The sequence below is a fragment of the Lathyrus oleraceus genome, chromosome 2 (genome assembly GCF_024323335.1).
Source record: "Lathyrus oleraceus cultivar Zhongwan6 chromosome 2, CAAS_Psat_ZW6_1.0, whole genome shotgun sequence".
In the NCBI taxonomy this organism is placed as follows: Eukaryota; Viridiplantae; Streptophyta; class Magnoliopsida; order Fabales; family Fabaceae; genus Lathyrus; species Lathyrus oleraceus.
In genome coordinates this window covers 314,414,890-314,436,124 of record NC_066580.1, presented here as the reverse complement: position 1 = coordinate 314,436,124, position 21,235 = coordinate 314,414,890, and the positions used below count along the sequence as shown (strand labels likewise).

Sequence of the window (21,235 nt, the reverse complement as noted above, 5' to 3'; positions counted from 1 at the left end):
TAAACCCAATAACATTCTGTTAGAGGGTGTGTTCTTTCAGGAGGGTAAAGATCCCCAAGGCTTGAAGGGCAGGATGGTCCGCGCTTGGCGCAAGATCCATAAGAAAGGAAGGAAGGAGCTAGGTCCAAAGAACTGTATCGCTTTGGAACCCTATACCTCTTAGGTTAGGAGGAGAGCTTCCGAGTACCTCATGCCTTATGAGTATCCAAGACCTACACCTTTGGTTGTGGCTGGGTCTTCAACCCTCCCTAGCCAAGGACTAGAGGAGTTGAGAGATGAAGACCGTTCGCGTGCTTGGATCCGTGAACGAGAGGAGTTGCTTCAGCAGATCAGAGAAAAGGATGCTTTTATAGAGTTCCTTGAGCACCAGGTTATTGATGATCCTGATGACGCATTGACTTCTCTACTTCCCCAGTCTTCCAAGTTTTGGAAGAGGAAGTACGACCGACTCGCCAAGGAGAAAAGCAGATATGGAGGCAGCCTATGAGAGGGAGGTGAAGAGGCTTCGTGCAGCTTATCTTCCAGTCTCAAGGGCTTTGGATGATTGCTTCTAGGGATCCATATGATGTTCATTTTCCTTCTCTCTTGTATTGTATTTGGTTACCAAGACTATACTTCTTTGGCGTAAAAACATTTCCAAATATTAATTGACGTGATATTTCCCTATGTGATAAACGTTTAATATTTCCAAAATTTGCAAATAAGACTCTAAAGTTCCTCTGATATAAAAATTAAATCATAAGCATTGCATGGATCATGTTTATCTATTCCTAGGGGTTTATATCTTCTTCTTGATTCTAGTCGAGGTTTTCTTACACTGTTTATCTAATGTGAGATTGGAATCAAGGGGTAGAATACCCTTTGAAATTGATAAACATGTCATTGCATTTACATATTCATTAGCATGTCTTGCATAACAGGTACCGCCGCAGTGTTTTCATCTTGTTTGGTATTCCATTATTAGGATAGCTGACTCAGGCATTCATCGATACGGTACCCGAAGGAATCAACAGAGAGCAATGGAAGGTTTACACGCAGAGCTTGCTGAGATGAGGATTCGCATGAATCAATTCATGGAAGTGGTCCAAGGAGTGGCTCAGGGACAGCAGGAGATTAGATGGTTGGCACAGGGGAATCCCCCTACTACTCAACCGGAGGTTGTGGCCGATCCTCCCGCTGGAGAGGCTAATGGACCCAATGGACCGGGGCCTATCCCAATCACACATGGCAACCTTGGTCAATAACCCATCCGTGATGATCAGGAGGATCAATTCCCCCTACTTCAGGAGGACTTTGGCATGGGCCATGGTATGGACCCTATGTTTCGGAGACTGGAAGAGAGGTTGAAAGCTGTGGAAGGGCAGAATGCTCTTGGTGTGGATGTTGCTGACTTGGGGCTGGTCCCAGGCGTGAGAGTTCCGCCAAAATTCAAAGTCCCCGTGTTTGATAAGTACAATGGCAACTCTTGCCCGAAGACTCATGTACAAGCTTACTTCCGTAAGATGATCGCATATTCTGATGATGAGAAGCTGCTCATGTACTTCTTCCAGGACAGCCTAGCTGGGGCATCCTTGGAGTGGTATATGAGGCTGGACAGAGCCCATGTTCGTTGCTGGAGAGACTTGGCTGAGGCCTTTGTGAAGCAATATCAGTATAATACGGATATGGCACCTGACAGGACTCAGCTCCAGAATCTTTCTCTCAAGAGCAACGAGTGCTTTAAAGAGTATGCTCAATGCTGGAGAGAGTTGGCTTCCCGTGTTCAGCCTCCGGTGTTGGAAAAAGAGATGGACAACATGTTTATTAACACACTGCCTGGATCTTATTTGGAGCGTCTGGTGGGTTGTAATGCCTCGAATTTTGTTGATGTGGTCTCTACCGGTGAGAGGGTGGAGAACTACTTGAAGACGTGTAAGATCCAAAACGGGGTTGGATCATCTTCGTGGTCAAAGAAGCCGTTCTTAGGAGGACAGAAGAGGAGAGAAGAGGATGCAAATGATGTTGTCGCAACCTGAAAAATAGAATACGAAAAAAACAACCGGCGAAGAAAGACAGGAGAGTCGCCACCGTGCGTTATTTATCCCAAAGGAGGGAAAGGAAACGCTCGAAGTAAACCTGGAAAAAGGAAAGGACAAGACAGGGTCTCGCAACCAAATCTTGGGTTCGGGAGTCGATTATGCGAAGGGAAGGTATTAGCACCCCTACGCATCCGTAGTACTCTACGGGATCCACTTTTGTAGTTCTTGTCTAAAGGGTGTGAGTTTATCTTGTGCTGTTTACCAAAAAAAAGGGTTAAATGAAAATGACTCGCGCGGATGTCGCATCCACTGCATACGTATCTCATCTGAATATGAGAATCAGAGTCTTCGTAGCTCGGATGACCTATGGGTTGGGGGGATGTGTGCTCGCTAAGACATCGCATCTTATGCCTACGTATCTCATCTGGAATGAGAATCAGAGCAAGCCGTAGTTCGGCTAACTACGGGGTTATGGATTGGGTTTTGGACGAACGACGTCACTACGCAATCTACCGGATGCTCGACCTTTGGAGACTTACTCGCCTGTAGTAGAAGGAGTTAACGTGTTGCTTTGGGTTTTAGGGTTTGGGATGCTCAAGGGCAAAAAGGCAGTCCTTGACGAAGGAACCGCGCTACCTGCAGGGATACGAACACATACAAAACAAACATGTATAAAGTAAATGTGCCAACAAGGGGCTCAGAAGTAAATAAACAAAAGAAAACAAATGCCTCCTATCGAGGTCTTCCAACTAAGAAAGCGATAAAATGCGGGAAAGAGGTAAAAGTACCACACGGATAAAGATCCGAAGTAACAACAATTAAAGGAGTAAGAAACCCAGGGATCTCCCAAGCTAATGCCATCAAAGAAAGGTGAGTCAGTACAGGTAATTGGAATGAACCTCCAGGGGGTATCCCACAAATAAAGTGGGAAAACCACGCAAACCATCTCTGCAAGAGTCTGTGAGCCCTCACAAAAACTCAACAAAAGGGTTAGTGAAACACGATAAGCATTTTTTTCATGGATAACAGTATGGTTTCAGAAACCTCAAACCCTGTGGCATACATTTCAGAAATCATGTGATTAAACATTCAAGGCATAGGTTTCACCCATTCATGCATAATTAAACCCGTGGGCAAAAACATAATGAAATTCATCCATCATACCTCATACATTCAAATGATCCAAATTAAGAGCATAAAATTATGGGAATGAGGCAAACCTGATGGGAGAGACCGGTTGAAATGTTAGGGTTTGCGTGAGATGGGGGTTGCTCTGAGTTCTCTATCAGGTTCCTCTCTAGGTTTTGTCCAGGATTTTGTTTCAAGGAAACCTCAGAGTATTTTGCTTCTCTTCCTTTTTCTGTCTGATCTCCCTCTTTTATAACCTGATTTTCATGGCTTTGTGGGCTCAAATGAGAGAGGTCCAAGTCCAAGTTTTTTTTTTCATTTTTTTTCGTTTTTTTTTATTTTTAAAATAAAGTTTCTTGGATCTAATTCTGATTGACATGATGAAATGCAATATGAAATGCTAAATGAATGCATGAATGAGGGGGGCAAATTTTGGGGTGTTACAAATGTGTCTTCTTATCAGAGCAGAGGTAACCGGAGGAGCAATTTTCAGAATTACCATCAGCAACCTTATGTTGCAGCTGTGACCATTCCGGCTGCAGCACCAGTGTAGCAATAACGACCTCAACGTCAATAAAATCAATATCAACAACAACAGGGTAACATACCCACCTATCAACAGAGACAGAGGATGATGGATAGGCGTTTCGACGCTCTTCCGATGTCGTATGCCCAATTGCTTCCCAACCTTCAGCATTTGCAACTTGTGCAGTTACACACATTGGCTCCTCCCGTTGGCAGGCTTCCAATGGGTTATGACGCCAATGCTAGGTGTAATTTCCACTCTGGGGCACCTGGCCACACTATTGAGAACTGCAAAGCTTTTAAGCACGTAGTTCAGGACCTTATTGATTCAAAGGCCATTAACTTTGCGCCGACTCCTAATGTTGTCAACAATCCTATGCCGCAGCATGGTAGAGCAAATGTTAACATGGTTGAAGGAGAAGCCAAACTAGTCAAGGAGGTGTTGAAGTTGAAGACTCCGCTATTAGGAATCAAAGAATACTTGCTAAAGGCAGATGTTTTCCTGAGCTGTGGGAGCGGTTGTTTGGGTTCTGTTGCACAGAGTGGGGGTTGTGTGAAGCTGCAGTAGGGTATCCAGGCCTTGCTTGATGATGGTATGCTTCAAGCTAAAGACCTATCTGCCCAAAGGTCTGTTGTTCCCGGTTGGGGACGTCTGATGGATTTACCTGTAAAGGAAGACAAGTTTGGGATTGGGTATCAGCCGACATTGACTTCTACAACTTCAACGCCTCAGACTCGTCAGGGGCCGATTACTTTCTCCAGTGCTGGCATCATTCAGTACGGCCAGGTCTCTGCAATCAACAAAGAAGATAGGGATAGTGATTGTGACATTGACAACTAGGTGCATCCAAGGGTCCCAGGTGAAGTTCTTCGCAATTGGCCTTCTGAAGAGATTATCCAAGTCACTCTTCTTGAAGAGTAATTTTCTTTGTTCATTCATGCATATCCAAGTCTTACGTTCCGCCCAGGGCGTAATGACTCATTGTAGGGCTCATCTATGTGGATACTTGCATTTTTTATCATAAATAAAGGACGTCTTTTTGCATTCAAATATTTTGTTCACAGTCTTTTTTATTTTTGCAGTTTTCAAAAATAAAATAAAAATATATTTGGCAATGTTTTGTTTAGTTTTCACTTCTTGTTCACACTCATAAGCACATACCATCACTCATGCAGATGCACGTCACCGGATCCTATTGATAACAGTTCAGCTATGGCTCGCTTCGACTTTGAAAATCCAATCTTTCAAGCTGAAGAAGAGGGCGATGAAGACTGTGAACTCCCTGAAGAACTTGCCAGGTTATTAAAACAGGAGGAAAGGGTCATTCAACCGCATCAAGAGTCTGTTGGAAGATAAAGTGAAGAAGGGGTTGATTGAATTGCTGCAAGAGTATGTTGACATCTTCGCTTGGTCTTATCAGGACATGCCAGGGCTTGACACAGACATTGTGGTACACTGTTTGCCTCTCAAAGAGGATTGTCCTCCAGTCAAGCAGAAGCTCAGAAGAACAAGACCAGAGATGGCTGTCAAGATAAAGGAAGAAGTGCAAAAATAGTTGGATGCAGGGTTTCTAGCGGTTACAAATTATCCGCCATGGGTTGCAAATATCGTTCCAGTACCTAAAAAGGATGGAAAGGTACGGATGTGTGTTGACTACCGGGATCTGAACAGAGCTAGCCCTAAAGATGATATCCCATTACCTCACATCGACGTTTTGGTGGATAACACGACTCATTTCTCGGTATTCTCCTTTATTGATGGCTTTTCTGGCTATAACCAAATTAAGATGGCACCAGAAGACATGGAGAAGACAACTTTCATAACCTCATGGGGCACCTTCTGCTACAAGGTGATGCCGTTTGGTCTGAAAAATGCTGGGGCAACATATCAACGAGCTATGGTAACTCTTTTCCATGATATGATTCATCATGAAATCGAGGTTTATGTTAATGATATGATTGCCAAATCTCAGACGGAAGAAGAACATCTGGTGAATTTGCAGAAACTATTTGAGCGTTTGAGGAAATTCAAGCTGAGGCTTAATCCGAACAAGAGTACTTTCGGGGTGAGATCTGGAAAACTGCTGGATTTTATTGTTAGTGAAAAAGGGATTGAGGTGGATTTGGCCAAAGTGAAAGCGATACAAGAAATGCCTGAGCCAAGAACAGAAAAACAAGTATGTGGTTTCTTAGGAAGGTTGAACTACATTGCAAGGTTCATCTCTCACCTAACAACCACATGTGAGCCAATATTCAAATTGTTGAGAAAAGATCAGGCCATCAGGTGGAATGATGATTGCCAAAGGGCTTTTGAGAAGATAAAAGAGTATTTGCAGAATCCTCCAATCCTTATGCCTCTAGTCCCAGGGAGACCGCTGATTATGTATTTGACAGTACTTAATAAATCCATGGGTTGTGTTCTCGGTCAACACGACGATACAAGTAGGAAAGAGCATGCCATCTACTACCCGAGTAAAAAATTCACAAATTGCGAGTCGAGATACTCAATGCTTGAAAAGACATGTTGTGCACTTGCATGGGCTGCTAAGCGATTGAGACAATACATGCTGACTCACACGACCTTACTGATCTCCAAAATGGATCTATTCAAGTATATATTTGAGAAGCCAGCTCTCACCGGAAGGGTTGCTCGTTGGCAAATGGTACTGACAGAGTACGACATCCAGTATACATCCCAGAAAGCCATCAAAGGGAGTATTCTGTCAGACTATCTTGCTCAACAGCCGATTGATGATTATGAGCCGATGAAGTTTGATTTTTCCGGATGAAGATATCATGTTCCTCAAGATGAAAGACTGTGAAGAGCCAGTTGTTGAGGAGGGACCTGATCCAGATGAAAATTGGACTTTAGTGTTTGATGGGGCCGTCAATGCCAAAGGAAGTGGAATTGGTGCTGTCATTACCACCCCGAAAGGTGCCCACATGCCTTTCACCGCTCGTCTGACTTTCGAGTGCACCAATAATGAAGCTGAGTATGAAGCCTGTATCTTGGGTATTGAGCAAGCTATTGATTTGAGAATCAAGACTCTGGACATCTTTGGAGATTCAGCTCTAGTGATCAATCAAGTGAATGGTGATTGGAATACTCTCCAGCCTAATCTGGTCCCCTACAGAGATTACAGAGAAGACTGTTGACTTTCTTCATGACAGTAAAGTTGTATCATATACCTCGTGATGAGAACTAGATGGCAGATGCTCTTGCTACTCTATCTTCCATGATCAAAGTGACTCGGTGGAACTATGCTCCCAGGATCGATGTTATGCGCCTTGACAGGGCCGCATATGTGTTTGCTACTGAATTGGTAGTTGATGACAAGCCCTGGTATCACGACATCAAGTGCTTTCTGAAGAATCAAGAGTACCCTACAGGGGCATCCAACAATGATAGAAAGACTTTGAGAAGGTTGGCAGGCAGTTTCTTCTTGAACAAAGACAATGTGCTGTATAAAAGGAATTTCGACATGGTTTTGCTCAGATGCGTGGATAGACACGAAACGGACATGTTAAGGCAGGAAGTTCATGAAGGCTCCTTCGGTACTCATGCCGGCGGACATGCAATGGCTAAGAAATTGTTGAGAGCGGGTTATTACTGGATGACCATGGAATCTGATTGTTTCAAATATGCTCGGAAGTGTCATAAATGCCAGATTTATGCTGATAAGGTGCATGTGCCGCCAAATCCTCTGAATGTGATGTCTTCGCAATGGCCATTTGCTATGTGGGGCATTGATATGATTGGAAAGATTGAGCCGACTTCCTCCAATGGGCATCGTTTCATCCTTGTTGCCATAGACTATTTCACCAAGCGGGTCGAAGCAGCGTCATTTGCGAAGGTCACCAGACATGTGGTTACCCGACTCATCAAGAAAGAAATCATTTGTCGTTATGGGATTCCCGAAAGAATCATTACTGATAATGGTTCTAACCTCAATAACAAAATGATGAAGGAGTTGTGCAAGAACTTCAACATTCAACATCACAACTCTTGCCCTTATCGTCCTAAGATGAACGGTGTTGTTGAGGCAGCAAATAAGAACATTAAGAAGATTGTGCAGAAGATGGTCGTTACATATAGAGATTGGCATGAAATGCTACCCTTCTCCTTGCATGGGTACCGTACTTCAGTACGTACATCGATCGGGGCAACCCCTTATTCCCTTGTGTATGGTACGGAAGCAGTCCTACCTGTTGAAGTGGAGATTCCTTCTCTAAGAGTCATGTTGGATGTCAAGTTAGACGAAGCAGAATGGATTCAGACAAGGTTCAATGAGTTGAGTCTTATCGAAGAGAAGCGAATGGCAGCCATTTGTCATGGGCAGTTGTATCAAAGTTGGATGAAGAGAGCCTTTGATCAGAAAGTGCATCCTCGATGCTTCCAAGTCGGAGATTTGGTGTTGAAAAGGATCCTTCCTCCTCAGACAGATCATAGGGGTGATGCGGTGCTTTTCGCAAGTATACGAACGCGTCAGAGTAATATAAAAGATTGTCGAATCCACAAAGACCAAGTGTCAATCTATCGTTATCTATTGTTATGGTGTTTATCAAAGGTAATCAAAATAGGTGTTTTTGGAGTGTGCAATGAAAAGTAAAGTGTTGAAATAAATTTAATTAATAAAGACAGGATCGAATGTAATTCACGTAATCAATTAATAATCCAAGTACTTGCTAATAAAGCTACTTATGGGCAGTGTTTCCTACTTTGAAAAGAACTAATTTAACGGGAACTGTCGCTTTCGCGTATTCATAACCGAGTTGTACTCCCTAATCAAACCCTCTTATTGTCACTTATAAAAAGGCGCGCATTGCGTTAGAGTAGTAAACCTATTTTTAAGAAATATAGTATCTTGACAAAGTTGAAAAGTATTATAACCTGGATTTCTTAACCAAAAGAGGTTCTCACGAACCAGACTCTAAACTTATAAACGCGTCCGAAAATAGTTTTAAAATCTCTTTTCTTCTTAAGTTAAAAACTCCTAATGAACTAAACAAAGCGCTTTCGCTGTTTTTGAAATAGTTAAAAACAATTAACTTTAGATAGACGTTGGACGACTTTCGATCTTACCCAACGAAATTGAAGTGCGGGAAAACTTAAGTTGAAAGTTAAAATACCCCTTAAGTGCTTCTATGAACAATTGTACGGATTATCGGTTCAATTACGATTCTTACATTCTAACCTTATAGATTTAGTTAGACATGGTAAAGTAAAAGTGCATTAATTTAAATAAAAGTAGTGCGAGTGCGGAAAGTAAATAAAAGTAGTGCGAGTGCGGAAAGTAAATAAAAGTAGTGCGAGTGTGAGGAAATAAATAATTTAAAGCGAGTGCGGGAAAATAAATAATTTAAAGCGAGTACGAGAAAATAAATAAAGTAAAGTGAGTGCGAGAAAATAAATAAAGTAAAGCGAGTGCGGGAAAATAAATAATTTAAAGTGAGTGCGAGAAAATAAATAAAGTAAAGAGAGTGCGGGAAAATAAATAAGATAAAGACAAGTAATAAAAACCTGTTCCAATCGGAGGGTTGAGTAAATTTCAAAGCGGAAATGAAAATGGCGGCAGGATTAACTTCCTTCCAAAGTGCTCCAAACTCGATTACAGACTCTATCACATACTCGATTATACAATTGTGGTAACACTCCAATGCGAAGCGATTACCACTTTAAAATACTGAATATATGCTTAAGTGAAACAAAGTTGCTCTGAGTTTGCCTCTGCTCTAAGTTTGGATGATTGTAAAAGTGATTTCGAGTTTCTATTTATAAGCAAGTAAAAAGATGGAAATGACAAGGATGCCCTTCAACTTGAAAAATGGGAGGGAAAACTTTTCCTCTTGTGGCGCCCGCCACAAGGCCATGGCGCCCGCCACAAGGCCAATTTGAGGCGCCTTAGTGGAAGTAGTGGGGAACGTGGAAGTTGAGGGAAGTTGAGCTTGGACACGTCATGGCAGGGTCTATGGCGCCAGCCATGGGGTAGGCCACAAGTACAAAATGCTGAATTTTAGGATTTTTGGCTTTTTTTCGCTCCTTTTCTCGATCGGGGCTCCGATTAAAGTAACAACCTGAAAACAAAGGAAAACATAGCAATAACACAACAAAATAAAAATAAAACAACTAGAATGCATGTGAAATCGGAGTCGAAAATACGGTAAATTTTAGTGTTATCAAACTCTCCCACACTTAAACCTTTGCTCGTCCTCAAGCAAAACATTAAAAAGCTCATAAAAGAAAATTTGTGTCAACGAGTGCTTCATGTAAAAATTCTAAGTTCAAGTCGAGATGCAGTGATAGGTACTAACTGAGTGAACTAAGGGTATCATGATGACACTAATCCGCAAATACGGAGATAAACTTCATTCCTATATTAACCAACCCATATTATCCCACAATACCTAGGCCTGCCTCTTCATCTCTTTTTGTGTCCTTTTCATTCAGGCGCAATCACATTAAGCCCGTTATCCGTACATGCTTCATAGTAGAGTGGCCTGTTAGTGATTATGATTTGAGCATGGGGTTTCTGGCACATAAATATGTGTAAACCCTTTTATGGGACCCAACTGTAGTTGTGGGGGATCGGATCGTAATCCGCCCTACCGAGTTCAGTGCCAGATACCTCTGAACCAACCAACAGTGGGTAAGTTTTTCTTTTTTTTCCTTTTTCTTTTTCTTTTTGTAGCAATTTTTTACAAATCTTTGGTTTAAATGACTTTGTGAGGGTCACCTATACCGGAGTTGCCTTTTTGCTTTTTTTTTTATTTTTTTGTTTTTCTGGATCATTCACTTATTTGCATCGGTCCCCTATGTAGAGGATGCGTAGGCCGGAGCTGACTGCTGAGATAAACTACTGAGGACTTATACGGAAATGATGATTAGGGCCATGGTATATGGGGTTTCGGGAGTGGTTCCTATATTTACGAAGTCTATGGTGCTAAAATAATACTGATGTTTCGCAAAGTTCTCCCAAGTCACCGCATCCTTATTTAAAACATGTCTTTAAAACCTGAAAACTTTCGGAATAACACTATTTTCTTTTGCAAAAAAAAAAAATCGGTGGGGCTAAAGGTATGGGGAGGTAGGATTGTACTAAAGATATACTATATTTGGTGACTCGTCAGACTCATGCATTATACTAAAAAGCAAAATAAACAACTAAATGGAAATAAACTATAAATAAACTATCTAAAAACAACAAATCGAACATTGTCCCCCAATGTTTCGAAATAAGATAAGGGAAGAGTTACCTGACAACCTATTGTTGACCACTAGTGCCCTCGCCATCCTGAGGTGGACGACGGGATCGAGTACGACGACAGTCTCTCCCTGGCCCTCCAGAGCATAACTCCAAATTCGGTGGATCATCAACCCTCTGTCGACTAGCAATCGGAAATGACATGGGTGGAAAGAGGCTCTCCTCATCAACCCTCTGGTCAAACAGAAGTCAATGTTCATGGTAGTGTACCCACAGTAGGTCCGAAGATGTAACAGCTTGCGAGACAGACCTAAAGCGACAACAATCTGCACGATGATTCCGCCAACATGGATGACTCCTTTGGTAGATCTGGAGATACCGCTGAGACTGTATAATAAAAAGTTCCCACATGCTACTAGGCGAGACTGGGATGCATAAAATAATAGGAAGATCTCCTCTTCACTCAGTAGTGTCTCTGCATCCGGTCTTCCCAGGAAGGAATGTGCTAATATCATCTGAAAGTATTTGAAGGCGGGGTTATGTATAACATGAGACAGCTGCATAGATGGATCTTGGCTTCCGCCACCCGATATATCACTCCAAAACTTCTCCACCTCCTTACCCAAAAAATATCCCATAGGTGTCTCCGGGATAGCATCAGGAGTGGTCTGGAAACCCAATAAGTCGCCGAACTCTTTCTGGCTGAAGGAGTACTCAACTCCAAAGAGCCTGAAAGCAGCATACCCATCTGGTCCAGAGTATGGGTCATAGTCGAATGAACTCAGGAACTCTAGTGTCAGGTTCCTGTAGGTGTTACTCAAGTCATCAGCAAACTCGTCCCAGTGAAGCTGGTGGCTAAGGAATCGGATACTCGGCTCGATACCCAGTGCCTCCATACAATACTGATCAGGATAACGTGTGGGTGCCATAGGGCGCTGATACAAAGCGATGTAGCGCTCTCTCTGAGCATTATCTCTATAGGCCACGTGCATGTCATCGAAATCCTGCATCCTGTAAAAGTTAAGAAAGTGATCCTGAAAATACAAACCATTCAAATTTTAGCCTCAATGCAAAATATGATAAAATAAAATAAAAATAAAAATAAATGCGAAAAAAGTAAAATGGAAGAAAAACCATGGGTTGCCTCCCATGCAGCGCTTGTTTAACGTCATTAGCTTGACGATTAGAATTTATACACCTGTAGTAGTAGGAATTGATGGATCAATCAGGGTGTGGCTCGAGTAGTATGCTGGAATGTCTCCTCCTTCGTAGAGCTTCAGTCTTTGTCCATTTACAATGAATGGACTACAGGTTTCGTTCTTGATTTCCACGGCTCCGGATCTCAGAATCTTGGATACTTCGAAAGGACCAGTCCATCTTGAACGTAGCTTTCCAGGGAAGAGTCGTAACCTAGAGTTGAAAAGGTGAACAGGATCGCCTATATTGAAGTTTTTCTTTATTATTCTTTTGTCGTGATAGGCTTTTGTCCTCTCTTTATATATTTTTGCATTCTCGTAGGCCGATTGCCTAAGTTCTTCTAATTTATGAATGTCTAGGGTACGCTTTTCTCCAACGGCTAGGTAGTCTAAATTCAAAGTCTTAATGGCCCAATAGGCCTTATGCTCTAATTCGAACGGTAAATGATAGGATTTTCCATAAACTAGTTGATAAGGAGTAGTTCCCATAGAGGTTTTGAAAGCGGTTCTATAGGCCCATAATGCTTCTTGAAACTTCTGAGACCAGTCTCTCCTAGAAATAGAAACAGTTTTCTCTAGGATTTGTTTTATCTCCCTATTGGACACTTCTACTTGGCCACTAGTCTGTGGATGGTATGGTGTTGCTACTCTATGCCTAACTCCATATTTTCTTAAAAGTTTATCAAATATTCTCGATATAAAGTGTGATCCTCCATCGCTTATGACTAAACATGGTGTTCCAAATCTAGGGAATATATAGTTTTTAAATAGTTTAATCACTACCCTAGTGTCGTTTGTGGGTACAGCTATAGCTTCAATCCACTTAGACACATAGTCTACAGCTACTAAGATATACCTGTTTCCTAAGGATGGTGGGAAGGGTCCCATGAAATCTATACCCCATACGTCAAAGAGTTCTACTTCCTGAATGTTTCTTAGAGGCATTTCATCATGCCTTGAAATGTTTCCAGTGCGTTGGCATCTATCACACTTGACAATGCAAGCATAGACATCACGCTACACGGTAGGCCAGAATAGGTCAGCTTGAAGAATCTTGGCGTATGTCTTAGAGGTGCTCGCATGTCCACCATAAGGTGCAGAATGACAATGCTCAATAATATTATTTACCTCTTCTTCTGGAACGCAACGGCGAAAAATGCCATCTTTACCCCTTTTGAAAAGGAGCAGTTCGTCCCAATAGAAGTTTCTCACATCGTGGAAGAATTTCTTCTTGCGGTGGTAGTCAAGATCAGGGGGTACTATATCAGCAACTAGGTAATTAACGAAGTCCGCATACCAGGGTACGTTACTTATTGCTAAGGAATTTTGGGGGTGCTCATAAAGGTCTAGGTTATTATCTTCAATGGTTTCTACTCTAGCTATCAGTCTATCATATGTGAAATCATCATTTATGGGTACTAGTTCAGGTTTAAGATGTTCTAGCCTAGAAAGGTGATCGACTACTACATTTTCAATGCCTTTTTTTATCTCTTATGTCTAAATCAAACTCTTATAGTAATAGAATCCATCGGAGTAACCTAGGCTTGGCATCTTTTTTACTTAATAGGTAACGAATGGCAGCATGATCGGTGTAAACTATAATTTTTGCTCCTACTAGATAAGATCTAAATTTGTCTATAACGAAAACTACAGCGAGTAATTCTTTTTCAGTTATTGCGTAGTTAAGTTGGGCAGCATCTAGGGTTCTACTGGCATAATAAATGGCATGTAATTTTTTTATCTTTCCTTTGTCCTAGAACGGCTCCAACTGCATAATCACTAGCATCGCACATTATCTCAAAAGGTTCTGACCAATCAGGTGGTTTCATAATGGGTGTAGATACTAATGCTTGCTTTAAAAGATTAAATGCGTCATTACACTTTTCATCGAAAATGAATTCAGCATCTTTCATTAAAAGTCCAGTTAAAGGTTTAGTTATTTTGGAGAAATCCTTAATAAAACGCCGGTAGAATCCAGCGTGTCCAAGAAAGCTTCGGACTTCTCTGATGGTTTTTGGTGGTTTTAGGTTTTCTATAACTTGTATTTTAGCTTTATCTACCTCTATACCTTTTTTGGAAACTATATGTCCTAAAATTATTCCTTCGGTTACCATGAAATGACAATTTTCCCAGTTTAGCATGAGGTTCACCTCCACACATCTCTCCAGGATTTTCTCAAGGTTAGCAAGACAATTGTGGAAATCATATCCGCAAACCGAGAAATCGTCCATAAACACTTCCATGATACCATCTAGGTAATCTACAAAGATTGACATCATGCAGCGTTGGAAAGTAGCTGGGGCATTACAGAGGTCGAATGGCATTCGTCTGTAGGCAAAAGTTCCATAAGGGCATGTAAAGGTAGTTTTTTCTTGATCTTCGGGGTGGATAGGTATTTGGAAGAATCCAGAGTATCCATCTAGATAACAGAAGTAAGAGTGTCTGGCTAGACGCTCCAACATTTGGTCTATAAATGGTAAAGGGAAATGATCCTTCCTAGTTGCTTTATTTAATTTTCTATAATCTATACACATCCGCCATCCTCCTTCTAAATGTTTTGCTACATGTTCGCCTTTATCGTTTTACACGACTGTGATGCCTCCCTTTTTAGGTACTACATGCACAGGGCTCACCCACTTACTATCCGAGATCTGGTAGATTATACCTGCCTCAAGTAACTTAAGAACTTCCTTCTTAACAACATCACTCATTATAGGGTTTATTCTTCTCTGATGTTCTCTGGAGGGTTCTGAATCTTCTTCGAGCGAAATCCGATGCATGCATACGAATGGGCTTATACCTTTCAGGTCAGAGATATTATATCCTAAGGCTGAGGGATATCTTCGTAAAACATCTAAAAGTTGGTTCGTTTCCTCTTGGCTCAAGGTAGCACTGACTATAACTGGACGATTCATCTTTTCATCGAGGAACTCATATCTCAGGTTCTTAGGCAGTTCCTTAAGTTCCAAGGTTGGTTTCTTAGGGCATGGCATAGGATCTGGAGTAAGGGATAAACATTCGTAAAGGTTATCATCGATGTAGGGTTTCTTAAAGTCATCATCTTCCCTTATGAGAGTTGATGGTAACCTAATTGTTTTTATAATTTCTTTTTGTTCTAATTCTCTAACACATTCATCAATGATATCTAAGGCATAACACGAGTCTCCCATCATAGGTGCCATAAGAAATTTCAAAAGTATAAATTCTATTTTCTCGTCACCTACCTCAAATGTCAACTTTCCTTTCTTGACATCTATTATGGCTCCTGCAGTCGATAAGAATGGTCTACCTAGAAGGATTGGTATATCATTGTCCTCTTTGATGTCCTTGACAACAAAATCAGTAGGGATAAATAACTGACCTATCCTAACAGGAACATCTTCTAAAATGCCTATCGGATATTTAACAGATCTATCTGCTAACTGAAGTGACATCTTAGTGGGCTGTAATTCTCCTAAGTTTAACCTCTCACAAACTGCTAAAGGCATTAGGCTCACACTAGCTCCTAAGTCTAGAAAGGCTTTTTCGATGACATGATTACCCAAAAGGCAAGGAATGGAGAAATTTCCAGGATCTTTATCTTTGTTTGCTAATTTGTCCTCAGAAATAGCATTACATTCCAAAGGCTTCGGATCGTCAAGTCTACGTTTGTTGGTAAGGATGTCTTTGAGAAACTTTGCATAAGAAGGTATTTGGGTGATGGCTTATGTGAAAGGGATTTCTACATGAAGTTTTTCTATAACTTTAATAAATTTTTGATACTGTTTATTGATCTGGGTTTGTTTGAGTCTGTGCGGATATGGTATAGGTGGTTTATATGGTGGGGGTGGTATGTAAGTTTTATATTTAGGTTCTTCTCCTTTTTCTCGACCTTCCTGGTTTTCAGATTCCTCTGGTTCCTTTACTTCGTCCGGGGGATTGGTACATTCCTTAGAAGTTTCGGGTTCACTCAATCTAGGGTTTGTTGGCTCATCATAAGCGTTCCCACTTTATAGGGTAATGGCATTGGCTTGTCCTCTCGGATTTTGTTGAGGTTGTCCAGGGAATTGTCCTCCAGGTGTAGTCTGAGAGGCTTGGTTTAAAGCTACCTGAGAGATCTGGGTTTCAAGCATCTTGGTATGAGTAACTATTTGGTAGAACCTTTGTTCCTAACTGAGTAATCCATTCGTTAACATGAATGTTTTGATTCATGAACTCCTTGTTTTGTTGGGTTTGAGTGGTGATAAAATTTTCCATAATTTTCTCAAGGCTCAGCTTTGGTGGCACAGGTTGTATAGGTTGATTTGATCTTGGGGCTTGATAGTTAGGTCTCTGAGGTGCATTATTTTGGATAGGGTTATTGTTTTTATAGGAGAAGTTCGGGTGATTCCTCCATCCAGGGTTATAGGTATTCGAGTATGGGTTCCCTTGGGTGTAGTTCACTTGCTCATAGTGGGTTTCGTTTAATAGACTGCATTATGCAGATTGGTGTCCTTTGGTTCCACATATCTCACAATCCGACGAAACTGCGGCTACAGTATTCGGGTTTATGCACATATGCTCGACCTTAAGGGCTAATGCGTCCATTTTAGCTTGCATCATGTCTATAGAGCTTAGTTCATGCACTCCTCCTTGGGCTTCCTTCTTCTCAACTGTCGCTCGTTCGACTCCCCATGATTGGTGGTTTTGAGCCATATCTTCGATGAGGGCACTAGCTTCAGGATAAGGTTTGTTCATCAGAGCGCCGCCTACGGCAGCGTCGATGGTCATTTTTGTGTTGTAATGAAGTCCATTATAGAAGGTTTGAATGATTAACCAATTTTCTAAACCATGATGTGGGCATGCTCGTAATAACTCTTTATATCTCTCCCAAGCTTCGAACAGCGATTCTCCTTGGTTTTGGGTAAATCTAGTTATATGGTTTCGAAGAACGGCGGTCTTACTCGGGGGAAAATATCTAGCAAGAAAAACTCTTCTAAGGTTATTCCAAGTCGTAATGGAATTGGGTGGAAGGGAATCTAACCATGATAGGGCTTTATCTCTGAGGGAAAAAGGGAATAATCTTAAACGTATTGCCTCAGGAGAAGCTCCATTGGTTTTAAAAGTGTCTGCTAATTGAAGAAATATCTTTAAATGTTGGTTTGGGTTCTCAAAAGCGAGACTTGCGAATTGTCTCGGTTGCACTAGTTGCAATAGGGATGGTTTAAGTTCAAAATTATTAGCTGGGATGGTTGGGTTTACTATACTAGAACTAGGTTCTTCATTGGACGGTTGAGCGAAATCTTTAAGAGGTCTTTGGTTTTGATCTTCGGCCATAGCTCTCTTAATTCTATGAAAGAATAAACGTGCGCGAGCGTAACGTTCAGGTTCCGCCAGAGGGTATACTAAGCTTAAACTTCCGGTGCTGCGAGTTCTTCGCATTGACTGGAGGGAAATAGCCTAAGTCTAAACGATATAACAATAGGAAAATGAAATTTGACGAAATTGGTCCCTGGCAACGACGCCAAAAACTTGATGCGTTGCTTTTCGCAAGTATACGAACGCGTCAGAGTAATATAAAAGATTGTCGAATCCACAAAGACCAAGTGTCAATATATCGTTATCTATTGTTATGGTGTTTATCAAAGGCAATCAAAATAGGTGTTTTTGGAGTGTGCAATGAAAAGTAAAGTGTTGAAATAAATTTAATTAATAAAGACAGGGTCGAATGTAATTCACGTAATCAATTAATAATCCAAGTACTTGCTAATAGAGCTACTTATGGGCAGTGTTTCCTACTTTGAAAAGAACTAATTTAACGGGAACTGTCGCTTTTGCGTATTTAGAACCGAGTTGTACTCCCTAATCAAACCCTCTTATTGTCACTTATAAAAAGGCACGCATTGCGTTAGAGTAGTAAACCTATTTTTAAGAAATATAGTATCTTGACTAAGTTGAAAAGTATTATAACCCGGATTTCTTAACCAAAAGAGGTTCTCACGAACCAGACTCTAAACTTATAAATGCGTCCGAAAATAGTTTTAAAATCTCTTTTCTTCTTAAGTTAAAAACTCCTAATGAACTAAACAAATCGCTTTCGCTGTTTTTGAAATAGTTAAAAACAATTAAGTTTAGATAGACGTTGGACGGCTTTCGATCTTACCCAACGGAATTGAAGTGCGGGAAAACTTAAGTTGAAAGTTAAAATAGCCCTTAAGTGCTTCTACGAACAATTGTACGGATTATCGGTTCAATTACGATTCTTACATTCTAACCTTATAGATTTAGTTAGACATGGTAAAGTAAAAGTGCATTAGTTTAAATAAAATTAGTGCGAGTGCGGAAAGTAAATAAAAGTAGTGCGAGTGCGGAAAGTAAATAAAAGTAGTGCGAGTGCGAGGAAATAAATAATTTAAAGCGAGTGCGGGAAAATAAATAATTTAAAGCGAGTGCGAGAAAATAAATAAAGTAAAGCGAGTGCGAGAAAATAAATAAAGTAAAGCGAGTGCGGGAAAATAAATAATTTAAAGCGAGTGCGAGAAAATAAATAAAGTAAAGCGAGTGCGGGAAAATAAATAAGATAAAGACAAGAAATAAAAACCTGCTCCAATCGGAGGGTTGAGTAAATTGCGAAGCGGAAATGAAAATGGCGGCAGGATTAACTTCCTTCCAAAGTGCTCCAAACTCGATTACAGACTCTATCACAGACTCGATTACACAATTGTGGTAACACTCTAATGCGATGCGATTACCACTTTAAAATAATGAATATATGCCTAAGTGAAACAAAATTTCTCTGAGTTTGCCTCTGCTCTAAGTTTGGATGATTGTAAAAGTGATTTCGAGTTTCTATTTATAAGCAAGTAAAAAGATGGAAATGACAAGGATGCCCTTCAACTTGAAAAATGGGAGGGAAAACTTTTCCTCTTGTGGCGCCCGCCACAAGGCCATGGCGCCTGCCACAAGGCCAATCTGAGGCGCCTTAGTGGAAGTAGTGGGGTAGGCCACAAGTACAAAATGCTGAATTTTAGGGTTTTTGGCTCTTTTTCGCTCCTTTTCTCGATCGGGGCTCCGATTAAAGTAAAAACCTGAAAACAAAGGAAAACATAGCAATAACACAACAAAATAACAATAAGCCACTAGAATGCATGTGAAAAAGGAGTCGAAAATACGGTAAATTTCAGTGTTATCAAGGGGCAAGTGGACTCCTAACTATGATGGACCGTATATTGTCACAAAGGTTTTTGATGGTGGAACCTTAATGCTTGCAACTATGGATGGTGAAAACTTCACTTCCCCTGTGAACTCAGACGCAGTTAAAAAATACTTCGCATAAAATAGACCCGCTGGACGATAAAAAGAATAGTCCAGGCAAAAAAATAGGCATCCCGGCGAACCAAGAAAATGAAAAAGGTTCGAGCAAAAGTTAGGGATTAAAAAATGAAAAGATTGTACACCCCGTAAGTTGAAAACCTGAAAGGGCAACTTAGGCAAAAATGGGTATCCCGGTGGATTGAAAACCCGAAAGGGCGATCCAGGCAAAAGTTAGGGATTAAGCGAATGACTGCGTTCTGAGTAGTTTTGAATATCATCTCGTGTCGATAACCGGAAACTTCCGAAGGATAGGAAACAGTCCAATCACCTTTTTCGGAAAGCTGATCATCTGGAGGATCTTGAAGACGAGCGAATCATAGCCGAATTGGAACCCGATAGAAATCCATTTCACATTGCCATTAGATTAATTTCTGATTTTATCTGTTATGCAATTACCTCTTTCCAGGGATTGCTTCCTGATGTAAATACCTATTCAGAGGCCACTCAATTAATAAAATCATGTTATTAGTACATCTCTGTATTCATTTTCATTTTACTGTTTTGTTTGCAAAAATGACGTCCGAATTTTTGATAAACATTGCATCATACATAAGAGCTTTACATGTACATGCTTAATAAACATTGAAAATTGTTGTAACTTTTAAGTGCTTTGGATCGTCTATTCAGAACAGGTACACTCGGGGCATTTCCTTAAGGTCCGCATCAAATGATCGCGGATGTTTTTCCTCAACAGTTGGGATTTGGTATCTTATCCCTGCAGAGCTGGTCCGAGCGTTGGATTCTTCAATCCCCAGTAGGCTCTCACTGCTGTACTTCCCCAAGCCTTTGTTTCAGATTATACATTCACCAGTAGAGTCGACAGTGTCAGACTGTATATCCCCAGCGGAGTTGACAGTGTCAGGCTGTATATCCCCAGCGGAGTTGACAGTGCCAGACTGTATCTTCCCAGCAGAAGCGACTGCTCCTCAGAGTTCGATGCCAGATCGATGATCTCGACACTAGACCCATGGTCTCTTTCCTTGAAGCAGAATCTCGGTACCATATCAGTGTTTGCTTCCCCTACTGAGTCGTCTCTCTCGCAGATTATGGTTGCCAGAACCACTGTCGCTTTCCTCAGCAGCAAGTTTTCAGTGCCATTCTCTCCCCAGTCAGAGCCTCGGTATTTTGTTATTTGCCAAAACACCGTGTGGCGGGTCATTTCCCCACAGAGTTCTTTGTGCTGTGCATCTCCAACAGCCTTGCTAGGGTCCAGAAGATGGTGATCATTTCCCCAGCAGAATTCCTTGCCTCAGCTTGGCGTTCTCTCTAATCAAGCATTTCGCATCCCTGTATGTAGAATCATATTGCATTGCATCGTCCCAAATTGCGTAGCATTTCCATTTTCATAGAGCATTACGCCATTGAAAAATTCAAACATACGCATGTAAAGCATAAGGCATTCTCGGTATCCCAAGTGATAAGCCAGAAGTTGTTTCCAGTACTTAGACTGAAGATTGTTCATGACTTATCTTTATTATTCCCAGCAGGGGTCGTTGGCCCACGCGCCGCCTCAATTATCATTTTCCCTATTTCTGCCGATGCTAACAAGCATGAAAGTTTCCGGTATTCAGACCGAATTGGCATTCAGGCCAGTTTTCTAATATTCAGATCGAAGAAGTTTCCGACGTTCAGGTCGACGCAACTCGTGGCATTCAGGCCAGATTTCCGGTATTCAGACCGAATTGGCATTCAGGCCAGTTTTTCGATGTTCAGATCAAAGAAGTTTCCGACATTCAGGTCGATGCAACTTGTGGCATTCAGGCCAGTTTTTCGGTATTCAGACCGAAGTGGCACTCAGGCCAGTTTCCCAGTGTTCAGACCGATGTTTGATAAT

At 41.2% G+C, this 21,235-nt stretch overlaps 1 non-coding gene across 1 annotated transcript; it reads left to right on the top strand.

The window, feature by feature from the left end:
* Positions 1 to 16,873: 16,873 nt before the first annotated feature.
* Positions 16,874 to 16,980, top strand: LOC127123974 (small nucleolar RNA R71). The gene has a single exon (XR_007803626.1). It is a non-coding gene; the product is annotated as a small nucleolar RNA R71 (small nucleolar RNA).
* The last annotated feature ends 4,255 nt before the right edge of the window (positions 16,981 to 21,235 follow it).